At 39.2% G+C, this 16,495-nt stretch overlaps 1 protein-coding gene across 7 annotated transcripts in view; it reads left to right on the top strand.

The window, feature by feature from the left end:
- PTPRM (protein tyrosine phosphatase receptor type M) overlaps window positions 1-16,495 on the top strand; it is a 786,460-nt gene that overhangs the window by 348,779 nt on the left and 421,186 nt on the right. Inside the window, exon 1 of one of the 7 annotated variants that reach the window (XM_049112921.1) lies at window positions 14,825-14,961. The exons of the other annotated variants lie outside the window; for them this stretch is intronic. The gene's annotated coding sequence lies outside the window, so the exon portion shown is untranslated. Of the gene's footprint in view, window positions 1-14,824; window positions 14,962-16,495 lie in introns of those variants that run through there. 7 annotated transcript variants of the gene reach the window in all.

Raw genomic sequence — 16,495 nt, forward strand, 5'->3', positions numbered from 1 at the left:
GTTTGGTCAACCTTTTTTGGTGGCTTTTAGCTTCCTTTAAAGATGATGAGGGGGAAAAATCAGAACTGTATACCAGACCAATTTTGCTATTATATATAAAAGCCATAAAATGATTTGAAAAGATGTAAAATTATAGTGCCCTTGGCAAGCTTAACTTGGGTATTTTACACCATATATATTAAAGCATAAATTTAACATCACTTACCATCATAGAAAATACCAGGAATACACAAAGAGGACTGTCTTTAGTTGCTATAGGAACCATTTTCTCCTTAAAACTTTGAGTGGTTGAAATTACATCCATTATTGTTTTAGTCAATTGAATATCCATATATATATAATGCAACATGAACATTCAGATTGAAACCACCAAAAGCCTTCAAAGCATATACCATATGTTTTAACTTAGTGTGATTTTGGATTAGCTTAATTTAAAGGAAACGATTTCTTTTACATTGACAAACAGTATGACTTACTGAGGAGATTCCAGGAGGCATTAATTAATAAATATTATTTTGTGATGTTACCTAACTCAATCAAGAAAGATATAAATTACTGGTGCTTTGAGAAGGATGCCCTAGAAAAAGCTGGAGCAGCATTTGGAGAGCTTTGTCCTCCCCAGCAGTCTAAAGGCCTCCAGGCCAGGACGGGAAATGGTACTTGAAAACCGCAGGTCGGGACGGTTCAGTTTGGAGGGGAGAAGAGAAAGGCATCTAGTCCTCTCAAGGGCTTCTTATTTGGCCCCAAGAACCATAAATCCTGTGAAAGCATTTTTTGTTGTTGTTGCTTTTCTCATATACATCAAACAGTTCATTTGTTTTTCTTGCTTCCAAAAATCCATAGGTATGTCACAAGAAGAGAAGATAGAGGTGGCTGTGCTCTGGAATTTCTGTGATTAGGGGCTGAGAATACCTTTCTATCTTTCTTTTCCTTTTACTGATCCAGGCCTTGGACTGAAGGCCCTGGAAAGTTTGGATACTATTAGAATCTCTAGTTTTTTCCTCTTCTACCTCTTCTTTTCAGAAGGAGGGGAAAACCGAAAATGTTTCATGTAGGAGGTTTATGTATCCGCCGCAGGTGGCCTTGAGAGTCCCAGGATGTTTTTGGTCTCATAATCTGGCATCACGCACAGAGGAAGGAGAGAGAAGTTGACTTAAGTCCTTTCTTGAGATGGAAAGAAAATTTGGCAACTTCTGATGGGCTTTAATCTTAAAAATGTCTTTTGGACTATAGAGGTGGAACGGAGAACAAACTATGTCCCCCCCTAGTCCTGGTATGACTCAGTGTGAGACAAGACCTGGACAATCTCTGACTGGCATGCAGCGGCAGCCAGGCAGTTCCTACAGAGGATGAACTTTGGAATCATAAAGTAGATTGTTATTCTCTTCTGCATCTCTCCTATTTATGAAACTGCCATCCTTCATTCCCTTCATTCAAAAGAAAGGGCATTGGCTCTTGTCCAAGTGTAATAAAATTGTTTGTCTCTATTATAAGAAGTGATGTCCTCTAAGCACAAAGGACAAGTGACTGACTAATGGTTTTTCTGTTTATTCTTAAGATTTGGAAACCCATTATTACTTTCACTCAAGAAATGTTTGTTACACACTCCACACGCTAGGTATATTAGTTATGCAGTTGTTGCCAAAGAACCAGCTACTAATGACTTCCCTTTGTCACTGTGCATTTTCTCTTCTACTGGTAGTGGTATCTTTACCATATAGATGGCTGGATGCTTTCACAGGAAGTGGATGAAACCTAGACAAAATACTTCTGCAGCATTGGGGTATTTATAAGTCAGCAGCAGAATCATTTAGGGAAATAATGATGGTTAAAATAGCTATTCAGAAGTACAAAAATGAGCAATTATTTTCTAACTGGTTCCTTGAAGAAACATTTCTTTTTACTTTTTTTTACGCAAGTTGAGAATACACACAGAGGTAGAGAGATAATGTAATAAACCTCATACACTTGGCGTCCAACTTCAACACCTAACAATATGTGGCCAATTGCTGCATCTCTGTTTCCACCTGCTCCCTTCTGATTGTTTTGAAGCAATCCCAGTCATCGTATCATTTAACTTGTAAATGTTTCTCTAAAACAGGGGTTGGCAAACATTTTCTGTAAAGGGCTAGATAGTAAATTTTGCAGGCCAGACGGGTTTTGTTGCAGCTGCTCAGCTCTGCTGTTGTAGTGGGAAAGCAGCCATAGAAACACACACATGAATGAGAGTGGCCGTTTTCAATGCAGCTCTGTGTGTGGACACTGAAATTTGAATTTCATATGATTTTCATTGTCACAAAATATTATTCTTGCTTTGTGTTTTTAATCATTAAAAAATTTTCAAACCAGTCTCAGCTTTTGAGCTGTACAAAACAGGTGACAGGCTGGATTTAGCCTCAGACCTCTGATCTAAAAGACAAGAGCCCTTAAAATAATAATAATAAGCACCATGCATGCCCTGAAAAAATTGTGAGTGTTCAGATTTCCTTGACTGTCTTATAACCTTATTTCTTTTAGCAGTTTGTTTGAATTGTGATAGCAATAAAGTTTACACTTTGCAATTGGATAATGAGTCTCTTAAGTCCTCTTTATCTTTAGGTTCTTTATCCACTCCCCCTCCCCCTTTTGTGGTGATGGTAGTTGTTGCTGAAACTGTGCTTGTCCTGTACAGTTTCCCATATTTTGAGTTTTGCTCGTTGCCCTCCAGGGTGTCATTTAATGTGTTCTTCTATCAATTGTGTTTCTTGCAAATTGTGTTCCTTTTTGTGATGTTATCAGCCACTGAAGACCATTCCTACATTCATTAATTCACTAAGGGTTTCAGAAGGGTTCTGTGATATCAGTACTTCTTGGTTCAGTAGCTAGAATAAGAAAAACTCTCCTGTATCAAATATTGAGTTACCCTAATATGGAAATATAAAGGGAAGATGGTATAAATACTTTGTCCTTTTTTGCAAGTTTTCAAAAATAATGAGGTAGTTAACTGGCATCACCTAGAAGTCATTGAAGGGGTTATTAGTATTATTGTTGTTGTTGCCAACATCATGGTCATCGTCATGACATTGTTGTCATTGTCATCAGCTTGTGGATTTAAACACATTTGATGTGTTTTGATCCATCACACTTATTATCTTTATTGCTGCTCATGAACGGGGCTTACTCAGGTGGGTAGCTCTTGTTCTGGGGTCATCTGACATGGCATTCTTACTTTCTGGTGGGACAATACATTCCAGGCTTATATTTTACATTTTCCACCTTGATGACCTAGAATCAGCCATTTCTCCAGGGAACCCTGGTTCTTGTTTAGTGGAACTGGTCATTACAAATTACAATCTGAGCATAAGAGGTGCTCATTACTACGTTCTTTTGTCTCTGGATCTTCCCATGGGGCAGAACAAGGATATATACATATGTATGTGCATGCACACACACACACTTAAAACATGTCCTGAGATCATATTGATAATTTCAGTTGAAATTCAGAACCACTGGGCTTTCAGCCTGCTTTCTCTTGCATGTTTAGCTTCATTTTCAGAAAAAGTTGTGTACTTTAAGGCATATTGATTGGGGAAAAAGTGATGTTCTTAGCCAGCCATGCTGAAGACTAGCCCCATCTTTTAGATGGTGAACGATTATGCAGGCACTGCCATCTTCCTCACATTAGAGAGTCTTTATTATAGTTTTGAAGGAAACAGGGTCAATTCTTTGCCTAGCAAACCCAAAGCTTTAAAGTAACAGGAAATGTTTGTCAGTGTCAGGCCTTTAAGTTCCCCAAGGCTCAGTTAATCTAGTCAACAGTGAGATATTTGATTTTAAGACTAAAGAACTTCTAATTTCCTTGGTTTCTAATTACTGCATGCATTGTGTATATCTATTATTTGGACGAACTTCTCTGTGAAATTTGAGCAAAGGTTGGTTATATTACAAATACATAGTGAAATGGATTACACGTAAATAGCAGCATGAGATTCGAAATTTCTATAATCAGATTTTTACTTGAAAATGACTGGAAGAGGGATCCCTAGATAGCTCAGTGGTTTAGCACCTGCCTTCGGCTCAGGGCGTGATCCTGAAGTCCCAGGATCAAGTCCCACATCAGGCTCCCTGCATGGAGCCTGCTTCTCCCTCTGCCTGTGTCTCTGCCTCTCTCTCTCTCTCTCTCTGTGTGTCTCTCATGAATAAATAAATAAAATCTTTAAAAAAAAAAGAAAATGACTGGAAGACTATTATATATATGTTGAAAGAATATGCAGCTTTGGCTATCTGCATGTTACTTTGGCTATCTGGATATTTTTTAGCCAATTTAAGTATGCCTGTCAATGTATATTCATAGTATATGGTAATGTAAGTATGAACTTCTAGTTCTACTCTTCCAAACTGGTAAATATTTGGGTTGGCTTGGTTATGGCCTTGGCCAAAGTCAACAGTATCTTAGTTATTTAAAATATATATGTATATATATGTGTGTGTGTGTAGGTTCAAGAAGGTAGATTTGTTGAGGTATTCAATTATTATTGGATTTAGATTATGTAAAATGTTTTCAATACGTTTATTCCAGGCCTTGCTGCTATTAATGTGATCCCAGTGGTAAGAATTTCAGTCAGTGTCATACAAATGAATGCAAGTGGAATAATACAGACTATATTCCCTGTTGAATAAACAAAGGTGCAGTTGATCCCCAAGGATATGGCTAAGGAAGGGTGACTGGCCTGTATCTCCTCCAAGCTTGTGCTCTCAGAGCAGCTTCACAATGCCCAGGATTGACTAATTTGATCCAAGTGCTGCTAACATCCCAGACTCAATTTCTTTCAATCATTTCTCTGATTTCCAAAAGACTTAATATGTATCTTTTTGATGGTAAATTGCTGCTCATTTAGAAGTCCTACAGTCAGTCCCTTGCATAAAGGAGATTGTAAGCCTAATTTAAAAGACTATCAGGCACTGCACTTTTTCCCCTAGCATGCTCAGATTGAAATATATGCATGTTTAAAGATACTCTTGCTTTTATACAAAGCCATATTTAACCCACTTAAGATCATTTCATCTCAGACATGGCCATTATGGTTGTTTCATTAAGTTAACAAAAGATGTGTCACCAATTTCTTTAACGACCTGGACATTCAGGTGCCAGGTTCTGCATCAGGTATGGGTTTTTGTTACTGACAGTCATATCCTAGGTTCTCTTTCACTGAGAACTCTAATATTCTAAAGAACAATCTGGATGCCCATCCTTGGCAATGCCACGTTGTCTTGCTGTAATGCTTTTGAGAACATGGGGCACCAGCCCTTGGGAGGGCACCTCTTTCTAACTGTGAGAATTTAGAGAAAACTAGCTGACAAATTCACTGTCTCTACCCGGTGTACATTTTCATCATTTCATTTTGCCAGAATAACAGAAAGTATCTCATAGGCTCTTAGATGCTTGGAAGTACCAGAGGTTCAGAACACATTGTCCTATCTGCCATTCCTGTCATGGGGAAGGACACATGGGGAAAAGGATCATATGCCTTTTCACACCTCCCTGAATCAGAGAAAAGAGGCCACTGTCCCCCATACTCCCTGTTTAATTCTGACCTCAGGAAGCCTATCTGTGGACCAATAGGCGTCTTAAAGATCAACTTGTTCAATGCCTAAATAAATCCCTTTCATAGTGCCACCAGCCTTTCCTTGGATGTGCTAGGATGGTTTTTGTGCTAGAGATCTTATAGCAGTTAAAAATATGGCAAAGATCCCTGCCTCTGTGGGATTTGTATTCTAATAGGGGGTGAAAAGAATGATCTCTGCCTCTGTGAGACTTGTATTCTACTGGGGAGAGGTAGACAATGACCATAATAAGTAAGCTATGTGGTATGTCAAAAAATGCTCAGTAGCATTAATAGGACTAGCTAGGCAGGACACAGAGCATTGGCAGGGCCATGCAGGAGAGGTTTCAGTTTTAAATCTGGGGCCTAGGGAGGCCTCCTTGAGAATGTACTTGAGCAGGACTGGAAGGAGGTGAAGGCATAGGCTATGGGAATATGTTGGGGAGGGCCTCCAGGAGGAGGAAGGCAGAGACCTTGAGGGTAGAGTGCCTGGGTGAGAAAGTGACAGCATGGAGCCTGTTGTGGCTGGAGCTCAGGCATCCAACAGACTTGTGGGGGTCATGGTAGGGTGGCATCAGAGCATAGGGGTGGAGGTGAGAGTAGGACTCGTTGTGTACATCCTTGGAGGTCACTCTTATTCCAAAGGCTAAAAATGGGAGTTCTCCATTTTTAGCAAAACCTGCCCACTTTTGTCATTTGTTAGATCATGAAACCTGACCTGAAACTTGTTGCTGTTTTTCCCCCTTATAGTCATAGTCACATGATTTGATGCAGAAATATCAGTATCCTTGGTTATGGGGTGCTATTATGTGATGATACATGGCACCATCAAATAATATACAGTATAGAAACCTTTTTAAAATTAAAAGTATATCTGAATTGTGAACTACACTTTACCCAAAGAGTTTCAGATAAGCGGGAGAGCCCCATGGCCATGACACTCAAATGCAGTTCCTATTTTACTTGTCTGGTCTTTCAGTTTTGGAAGACAGTTGTCCTCTCCCTCTTGAGTCATCTGTTTGCAGGTGTTTACCAACTCTTACGCTGTAGAGATGAGTGCTGCATGTTCATGTGAGATCCTCTCCACATTCCTCTGGGCAAGCCAACTTCTCATATGCTCCACAGAGAATGGGGGTCTCGGAACAGAATGCTGTCTTCTGGCGGTGTCTCCTGGAACCTCCTCTCCAGCTACTTTATTAAAACAACAAAAATCTGAATTAGGTTTGAAAAAAACCCACTTCACCATCTTTGTATACTTGTAAGTGATGAAAACAGTTCTAAGTTATGGCTCCAGTTACCCACTTGTAAAGTCAAGGGAGTACAGGATTGATTTACATTTATTTTGCTTGATATTTATCTCATTAATTTAAATTCATTGGTAGGCTTTGTGGATATCTTTTATCCCATTTTACTCTGGTTGGTTGTCACCTGTACATGTGACAAACACAACTAACTACGACTCTATCAATGACATTAGTAGACATGTTGGAGAAGTCAAGGATATAACTTTTGCCCAGGCTTCAGAAATGTGCTTTAGCATCCATGCTGACAAGCGGCCATAGAGTGTGGTCATTCACAGGCTCCTAGTCTATCCAGTCCTCCTGGCATTTGTCCCATATTGTTCTCCTCTCGTCTACGAAGATGTCACAGGCAAAGCTGCCTGGTGCCCTGCCAACAGCTATAAACACTCTGTCCTCCTCCCCTCTAACAACCCAAGAAATCAGATTTAATACTAACAAAGTGAAGGGTGAGCACTCTCTCTTCCTCCTCCCTCCCCTGTTATCCAAGGACATTCTCTCATGTTTCCTCCATCAACCCAATGCTTCTTCATGCATGTTGTCAATCATTGAGCTAATACAGAACCCAAAGTCACCGTTGGACCAGACAGATTTTTCTCAGCTTCAGGAAACAAAGAGGCTAATATTAAAACATATCTGTAGAATTTCAAAGGAGACAAATAAACATTGTCCAAGAAGTGGGTCTTTCCTCTCTGGGTGAGTTATGACTTCCTCTCAAGGTTGAGCATTTGGTCTGCTGTCATCTCTGTGCCTCGGCCTGTCTCCATCCCTCTGTTGATCCCTTCCTCTGCCATGCCCCCTCACTCTTCTGTTGCCTCACTCAACTTCTCTCCACTCCTCTCTGAGTTTCTATGTTTGCACTAAAGCAGTCTTCCATTATTCATGGTTTCAGTTACTTGCGATCCACCACGATCCAGAAGCAGATGGTTCTCCTTCTGACACATATTCAGGTCAGTTGCAGCCTAATGCTGCATCATAAGCCCACATCATTGCCCTCACTTCATCCCATCACGTAGGCAATTTCTCATCCCCCAGCATCACCAGCAGAGTGAATACAGTGTAATAAGTTATTCTGAGAGAGAGAGACCACATTCACGTAACAACAACTATAATATGTTGCTATAGTTGTTCTATATTGTTAGTCATTGCTGTTAATCTCTTACTGTGCCTAATTTATAAAGATCTTATTTATTTATTCATGATAGACAGAGAGAGAGAGAGAGAAAGAGAGAGAGAGAGGCAGAGACACAGGCAGAGGGAGAAGCAGCCTCCATGCTGGGAGCTGACGCGGGACTCAATCCTGGGACTCCAGGATCAGGCCCTGAGGCAAAGGCAGGCGCTGAACCACTGAGCCACCCAGGGATCTCCTGTGCCTAATTTATAAATCAAATTTCATTATAGATGTAGGTAGTACATATGTGTAGGAGAAAACATAGTATACTTAGGGTTCAGAACTATCCGTGGTTTCAGGCATGCACTGGGGTCTCGGAACACACCCCCCGCAGATAAACAGGGATGGCTTAATTCCCTTCTTCTCTCCTTTGTCACTTTTCCCTCTTTCTTACTTTTATTCTTTCCGTCTTCACACCTTTTTCTCCTGATGCTTTCCTGCCTTGTTTAGACTTCCATGGTTTGTTCTCTGTTCATTTGGTTCACATTGAGCGATGTCCCCATGTTTGCCAGTTTTTAGGCAGCTGTTCAATTTCCATTTTCAAAGTGGGATTTTTCTGCCTGTGTAAAATTACTGGTGATGCTACCAATTTAAGTGATGTGCATCAATTTGAGTGATTTATCTTATAGATATTTAAAAACTGCCATGCGTCCCTGATTCTAAGTATACATTTTAGTAGTGCTACACACTCTTCAGTTACATTATCTTAAGCACACTTAATCTCATTTAGTTTGGTTTATCTATTCCATTTTTAGAAATATCCACTTATGGGTATTAAAGATGTGAATTTCAAGGAATACTATTGTCTTGTGGAAAGAGGCCAGTGTAGACTGCATCTCAGAATGTTACAGGGAATTTATCATTCTTGAAAATTTTAAAAATGAGATTCATTTTAGTTTTAAACTACTATCTATGACTGCATTTGAATGAAAATTACTGAATTTGTTCAATGGAAGCCATGCAGTACCACAAAAATAAATATAATTTTTTTCTGAATATTTACTTTTTTACCCAAGATAAGCTGAAGATTCCCCCCATTTTATACTGTTTTGAAAATATTGTAAGAAAAGATCAGTGATTCAGGCCAATTCTCTGTCCTATTTCATCTGATTGTAGTACCTGAAAGGAGCTAAAAAATAATTTGATTTTAGGAGCCATCTGAACTCTTGTTAATAAAACAATCCTTATAAGTAGATATTAATTCTCTGTAGGGCCATTTATATTGTTCATCAAAAAAAAAAACCCTTAAAATTTTTCATTCCTTTTAAACCAACAATTTTAGGAATAGAGATTGTCCTAAAATCATTTATAATAGTGAAACATGTAAATAATTTAAGTGTATAATGATAAATTAATATATACAGAAATAATGGTTATAGCTATTAAGTGGGAAACAATAAAAAACATGTTTTTGAAACCATCTAAGGGTATAAACAAGTCTGTAGATATCATGGAGATAAAACACACACACACAAAACACATATATGACTACCATTTTAAATTTATTTAAATGAAAATAATGCATCAGAGAAAAGTAAACTAAAATACCTTAAAATATTTACCATATTTATCTTTAAGTGATTGAATTATGTGTAGTTTTTTAAATGTCTGTAATTTTTATTTTTATATTTAAAAAAAGGCTTCTCTAGGAAACATTAGATTTTAAAACTCCATATCTCTTTTTATTGTCCCTAAGAATATACTTTGTGTGGGTCTGTCCTTTGCCGATTGTATCTGGTGTCTTGCAGACATTTAGAATGCTCTGCCGTCTAATCAGGATTGTATGTTGGCTTCCCCATACCTGGCTGATTGAACCCTTTTTCTCTTGCTTTCCTCTTCTGCCCTTGCTTGGAAAGATCATGTCTGCTTTGCATCTCTCATTCTGTTCTCCATTTAACTCACCAAGTACATTTTACCTACTTTTTGCAAACATTTTTAACCCTCACTCCAGATTATTTTAGTAGGCAGTCTTCGAAGAAAAGTGCAAAAAGCTGAAGTTCATGCTATTGGTCTGTAGTAGATAGTGATGACTACATATGCATAACATGAAGTTTACCATTTTGACCACATTTGAGAGCATAATTCAGTGGTTAAGTACATTCACAATGTTATGTAACTATTACCACTATTTATTTCCAAAACTTTTCTATCACCTGAAACAAAACCCATTAAGAAATATTGGGTTTCCCATTCCCACTTCCCCAACCTCTAGTAACCTTCATTCTACTGTTTGTCTCCATGAATCTGTTTATTCTAGATACCTCATATGAGTAGAATCATACCATAGTTATCTTTTCATGACTGGTTTATTTCACTTCACATAATGTCATCAGAGTTTATCCATGTCGTAGCATGTGTCTGAAATTCCTTCATTTTTTTAAAAAAGATTTTATTTATTTATTCATGACACACACACACACACACACAGAGGCAGAGACACATGCAGAGAGAGAAGCAGGTTCCCTGCAAGGAGCCCGATGTGGGACTCGATCCCAGATCCCAGGATCACACCTGGAGCCGAAGGCAGACGCTCAACCGCTGAGCCACCCAGGCTTCCCAGAAATTCCTTGCTTTTTAAGGCTAAATGATATTCCATTGTCTGTAGAGGCCACCTTTTGTTTATCCATTCATCCATCAGTGGACAATTAGGTTGTTGTCTACCTTTGGGCTCTTGCAAATGATGCTGCTGTGAACGTTGGCACATACGCGATGTGTTTGAGTACTTGTTTTCAATTCTTTTGGGTTATATGTAGGAGTAGAATTACTGAGTAATATGATAATTCTGTTTAACTTTTTTCAAGCATTGCCAAACTGTTTTCCACAGTGACTGCATCATTTATAATCCCACCAGCAATGCACAGGGTTCCAGTTTCTCTACATCCTTCACAACCTGTTATTTTTAATTTTTATTTTTTTTGAATGATAACCATCTGCTGGATGTGACATGGTATTTCATTATGGTCTCGATTTGTATTTCCCTATTGACTATAGATGTTGAGCATCTTTTCATATACTCATCAGCTGTCTGTACATCTTCTTTGGGGAAAATGTCAATTTAATTTCTTTGCCCATTTAAAATTATTTTGAGTACAGTTGATACATGTTCCATGTGTACAACATAGAGATTCAGCTTTTTTACATGTTAGGATATGCTCATCACAAGTGTACCTACCATCTGTCACCATACAATGCTATTCCAGTATCATTGACTATATTCCCTATGCTATGACTTTTATGCCCATGACTTACTCATTCCATAACTGAAAGGCTGTATCTCCCTCTCCCCTTTACCCATTTTACCCATCTCCCTACCTCCTTCCCTCTGTCAGCCATCAATTTGTTTTATTTACAGGTCAGATTCTGCTTTTTGTTTGTTTATCCATTGTTTTGGTTTTTAGATTCTATATGTGAGTGAAATCATATGGTACTTGGCTTTCTCTAGCAGACTTATTTCACTTAGACTAATGACCATCCATGTTGTTATAAATGCTTTGCCCATTTTTACATTGGATTGTTTCTTGTTGTTGCTATTGGTTTGAAGGACTTCTTTATGTATTCAAGATCTTAATCTCTATCATGTATATGATTTGTTAGTATTTTCTCCCATTCTCCATTGTTCTAATCTCTTAATAGTGCCCTTTGAGGTACAACAGTTTTAATTTTGATGGTCCAGTTTGATTTTTCTTTTGTTGCCTGTGATTTTGGTATTTTATTTAAGAAATCAATTCTGAATCTAACATCATGAGGATTTTCCCCTCTGTTTACTTCTAAGATATTTATAGTTTTAGATCTTAATTTTAGACATTTGATCTATTTTGAGTTAATTTTTGTATGCAGTGAAAGATAAGAGTCGAACTTTATTCTTTTGCCTGTGGATATCCAGTTTTCCCAGCACCAATTGTTGAAAATACTGTCATTTCCTCATTAAGTGGTCTTGGCACCCTTATCGAAAATCCACTGACCACGTATGAGTTTGTTTCTGGGCTCTTTATTCCATTGATCTGTGTCTGTCTTTATGCTAATGTTATGCTATATCTTTGATTACTATAGCTTTGTAGTAGTAAGTTTTGAAGTTGAGAAGTGTGAGTCTTTAAACTTTGTTTTGCCTCAGTGATGACCTGTGAATTGAACTTTCACCAGTCCTTAAGATCTAAACCTATCTTAAAGATTTGCTTGTAGTTATGACAAATCAGGATTCATGACTGCTGTGTATCTTTGAAAAGCCACAGGTTTTTTTCAATATCTTGATGGTTACTCTATTAGTGTCCTATTGCTTCTTTAACAAATTACTAAAGACATAATGGCTTTATTATCTTATAATTCTAGAAGTTAGAAAGCATCATATAAGGTGATGGAAAGGCTGGTTCCTCTTGGAAGGTATTGGGGAGAATCTGTTCCTTACCTTTTGTAGCTTGTTAGAGACCTCCTTTATTTTTTGGCTCATGATCCCTTCCTCCATTTTCAAAGCACATCACTCCTACCTTTGTTTCTGTGGTCACATTTCCTTCTTCTGCATTTGACCTTCCTACCTTGTAATTACAGTGGGGGCCCATCTGGATAATTTAGTATAATCGTCCCATCTCCAGACTCTTATTTTAATCACATTTGCAAACTTCCTTTGACTGTGTGTAGGGAGCATATTGACAAGTTCTGGGAACTGGTCAGTAGACATCTTTGGGGACTGTTATTCTGCCTACCTCAATCATGATGAGTGGGCATTGTTGGTGACTGAGCGATACACAGAATCTCTAAAGTATCTTTATTTTCCCTATTGGTCTCCCTTGGAGCAAAAGACTAATTGTCCAGTTTTAGGATGTGGAGTGTAAATCTGTCAATTTAGCCAATCCATGTTTCTCTTCTACCTATGAAACATTTTTTTCCACTGGGACTATGATTTTTAGAGTCAGCACAAAGTTACTGACTTTTTTTTTAAGTTATTGAGTTTTATATCTTATGCATCCATGTACACCAAATGAATAAGATCCATTTCTTGACTTGAAAGACATTATAGTCTGCTGTAAGAGGAAGATGTTACTGTAGTATAACACACTTTTTATCCATTTTAGTTTCTAAATATCTTTAGAATCCCAAACACCTTTAGAATCCTTTCTTCCTCTCTCTCCTCCTTTTGTTGTTTGCTGATTTCTAAAATGAATTTTTTTTAAAAAATTAAAAATTACCAGTTTCCCTTGACACCACCTGGGATCCCACATTTTTTCCTTCAGTCTGTTACTGTAGCCATAGATATGTTTATGTCACCCCTCTACCTAAAATCCATCCATTCCTGGAGTCAGGATAAACTATAATCCTCCGTATGTCACATTCCTGGTTGCAGCCCATAATGAGCTTATCTTTATAGCCTCATCACCTGCCATTCTAGATGCACTTTGTTCTAGTAGCATGGAATCAGTTGTACTTCCTAGATCATTCCATGTTCTCTTGACTTCTTGACTTTTTTGCAGAGCTCTTCTCACTCACTGGGCTCCATATCTCCTCCTTCCCAGCATCCTCCAGCCTGGCCTCAAGTAGTGCTTTCTAGAAAGCTGATCCAATACTCACCCCCCTTCTTCAATGCGGTCCCCCTTTTCTGGATTTGCTATGCAGTTTAGTGCTCTGTACTATAATCATTGCCTTACTTGTCTGCTTTTTTCTAACCAGACTGGAAATTCAGTTAGGTAAGGGATTGGGCTTTTGGCTCCATTCTCCCTGGCTATGATTCAGCGCCTGCCTCCTGAAAGATTTTTTACTAAATGTTGGTTAAATGAATGCTTGGATCCATGTAACTTTGAATGATTGAAGACAAAATAACCTGCAGATTTGAGCAAGATATACAATTTGGTATGGATTCTAAGCTAAAATGATTATTAGTTATCCCTTGGTTTCTCTTTCCTATGTAGTATTTCTCTTGAAGAAACTGAATCTAACTTTCTGTGTGATTCAATACATGGGCTTCAGAAAGAAAGCCCAAGTCCTGGGAGGTCATATGTTAGAGTCGTGTAGAGTTGTTAGTTTGAGGCTATTTATTTTAAAGACTAAATCTGTGGCATAAAGACAATAGCTATGAAGTAATACTCCTCTCAACATATCTATACGACCAAAACAGAGCTTTTCTTAAACTTGAGTGCCCTCAGTGCAGCCTTGAATCATGAGTGATCATTAAGTGCATACTTTAAGATTCTTTTAAATGAACATTCATTTGAAGTAGGTTTATTCTAGTAGGCAAAAGACAATGGGATTACTACAAAAGTATATTCTTAACAGGACTCGTGCTGCAAGGGAGCAAATAAATAAGATAGCCTGTTTTTGGTTGCTGTTATTAATAAAACAAATACAGATATGAAATCTGCCTTTCTTTAGGACTTCAGTTTTTTCTCAAAACTGGAGATATGTTTTGTTTTGTTTTTAGTTTGGAAAAAGACAAACAGAATTATAGAGGATTGGTAGACCTGAGGTTACTCCTTGTGGTAGAATTTGATTGTTTATTTGCAAGGAAGGATGGGAGCCTGAATGTAAAGAATACAGAGAAGAATGCCTTCCCCCATTGTATTAATTAATCATGCCAGATTGATTTTATTTTGTTCTGCTCTCCTGACTGCTTGGCGCAGACCAAATGTAGAGGCTTCAGTAAAAACCAGGACAGACATAAGACGCATAAGGTGTATGTGGAATGTCATGTTTTGAAGCTATTCCCAAAGCTGTTGTGGCAGGTAACAGAGAAGGTGATGCTGGGGGAACTCTTCTTTCCTGCCCCTGATGTTTCCTTCCCTGTGGCAGGAACTGTACCAGCAGAGCACTCTGCTGCCTTTTCTCTGCCCAAGCAGAAGCTGCCTGGGAAGGAAGCTGTGAGCATGCACAGCCCAGCCCCTTCTTCGGGAGCTGACCCCCAATAGGAGCCCTGTTCTTCCATCCTGTGAGTTGGACAGCAGCAGCCAACATGTGGGAGGCCTTTGTGGTTTCTAAGGTGGCCTGTGCCTGGGGGGGGGGGGGGGTGAGTCTTTAATTCTTGCTAAGTATTCGCAAGCCCATTGTCACTGCACATCAGCAGTATTCTGTGAAACCAGCTTCCCAGGCAGTAAAAGTGGTACAGTGACAGCCTGTCCGCCTCTCTCCTTGACCTTGCCATGCAGTTGGTCCAGAGTTTGGGTGGGGAGACGCGGTGCTGGCCATTAAGCCAGTGTGCTTGCATATATCTTTACATTTTTGCAACTGCCCCGCGAGTGAGTTGTGTCATCTCCTTGTTGCAGATGAGGGAAAGGAGGCGCTAGGAAGGTAAATCACTTTGCGGTAAGCTTTGGCACCCTGGTCAGTCTGGCTCCAAATCCATGTCCATTAGGGCATACTGCCAAAGGAAAAAAAAAAAATCACAGAGAAAAGCTTTGAAAAGACTTTGCATAGTATAAATCACTAAGGGATATAGATGAGTTTCATTATGTGTATGCAGCCTAGCATTTTCATACTCTTACATAAAAACACTTCAATAGAACCTGCAAGTCCCTGAATGCACAGGTGTTTCCTTACTTCCCTGGTTCCACCGGCTGCCTTAAATTCATCCAGAGCATTCAGTTCTCTCTCACCATCCCAGGCTTCCTTCCAGTTTCTTCTGGCTAAATAGAATCCTCCTTCTCTCCCACCGCTCTCTCCTTACCCTTCACATCTCAGCTCATGTCCTCAAACCGGCCTCCCACAGCCACCATAACTGAAGATGGTGGTTTCTTTTTTTTTTTTTTTTTTTTTAAATTTTTTTATTTATTTATGATAGTCACAGAGAGAGAGAGAGAGAGAGAGAGGCAGAGACACAGGCAGAGGGAGAAGCAGGCTCCATGCACCGGGAGCCTGACGTGGGATTCGATCCCGGGTCTCCAGGATCGCGCCCTGGGCCAAAGGCAGGCGCCAAACCGCTGCGCCACCCAGGGATCCCCAAGATGGTGGTTTCTGCTAGTCATCTGATCTGTCCCTTCACCACACTGGCTGTCACTTGTGATTCTGTATTCATTTCCAGCCTATTCGTCCCACTAACTAGAGTGCCAGGGGCACCACAACCACGCTTCTGTCATTCACCATTGAGCCTGGTGTCTTAACACAGTTGATAGCACCTGGTTGGCCCCCAAAATGGATTCAGAGTGAACAAATGGACAGAGTGCCTGGTATCATGCATTAACCACAAGATCTGTGCCCATTGTTTTTTACTCCATGCTTGCAAATACCCTACTAAAGATAGCCTCTTTCCTGGTGATTGTGAACAACTATTAAGAACTAAAATTTCTAGCCTTTTTGTGAGACTCTAAGCTATAGGAAACATAGAATAGGTTTATAAGGCTACATAAAAAGACATACTCAAAGTGTTGGCGATGGTGTAAGACAAAGCTGCCACACGGAGGGAATCTGCTCTATGTGGGTTTTGAAACTCTGGGATAGGGGAGAAATGTTTCTTGTAGCATTTCAGC

The sequence above is a fragment of the Canis lupus genome, chromosome 7 (genome assembly GCF_003254725.2).
Source record: "Canis lupus dingo isolate Sandy chromosome 7, ASM325472v2, whole genome shotgun sequence".
Classification (NCBI taxonomy): Eukaryota; Metazoa; Chordata; class Mammalia; order Carnivora; family Canidae; genus Canis; species Canis lupus.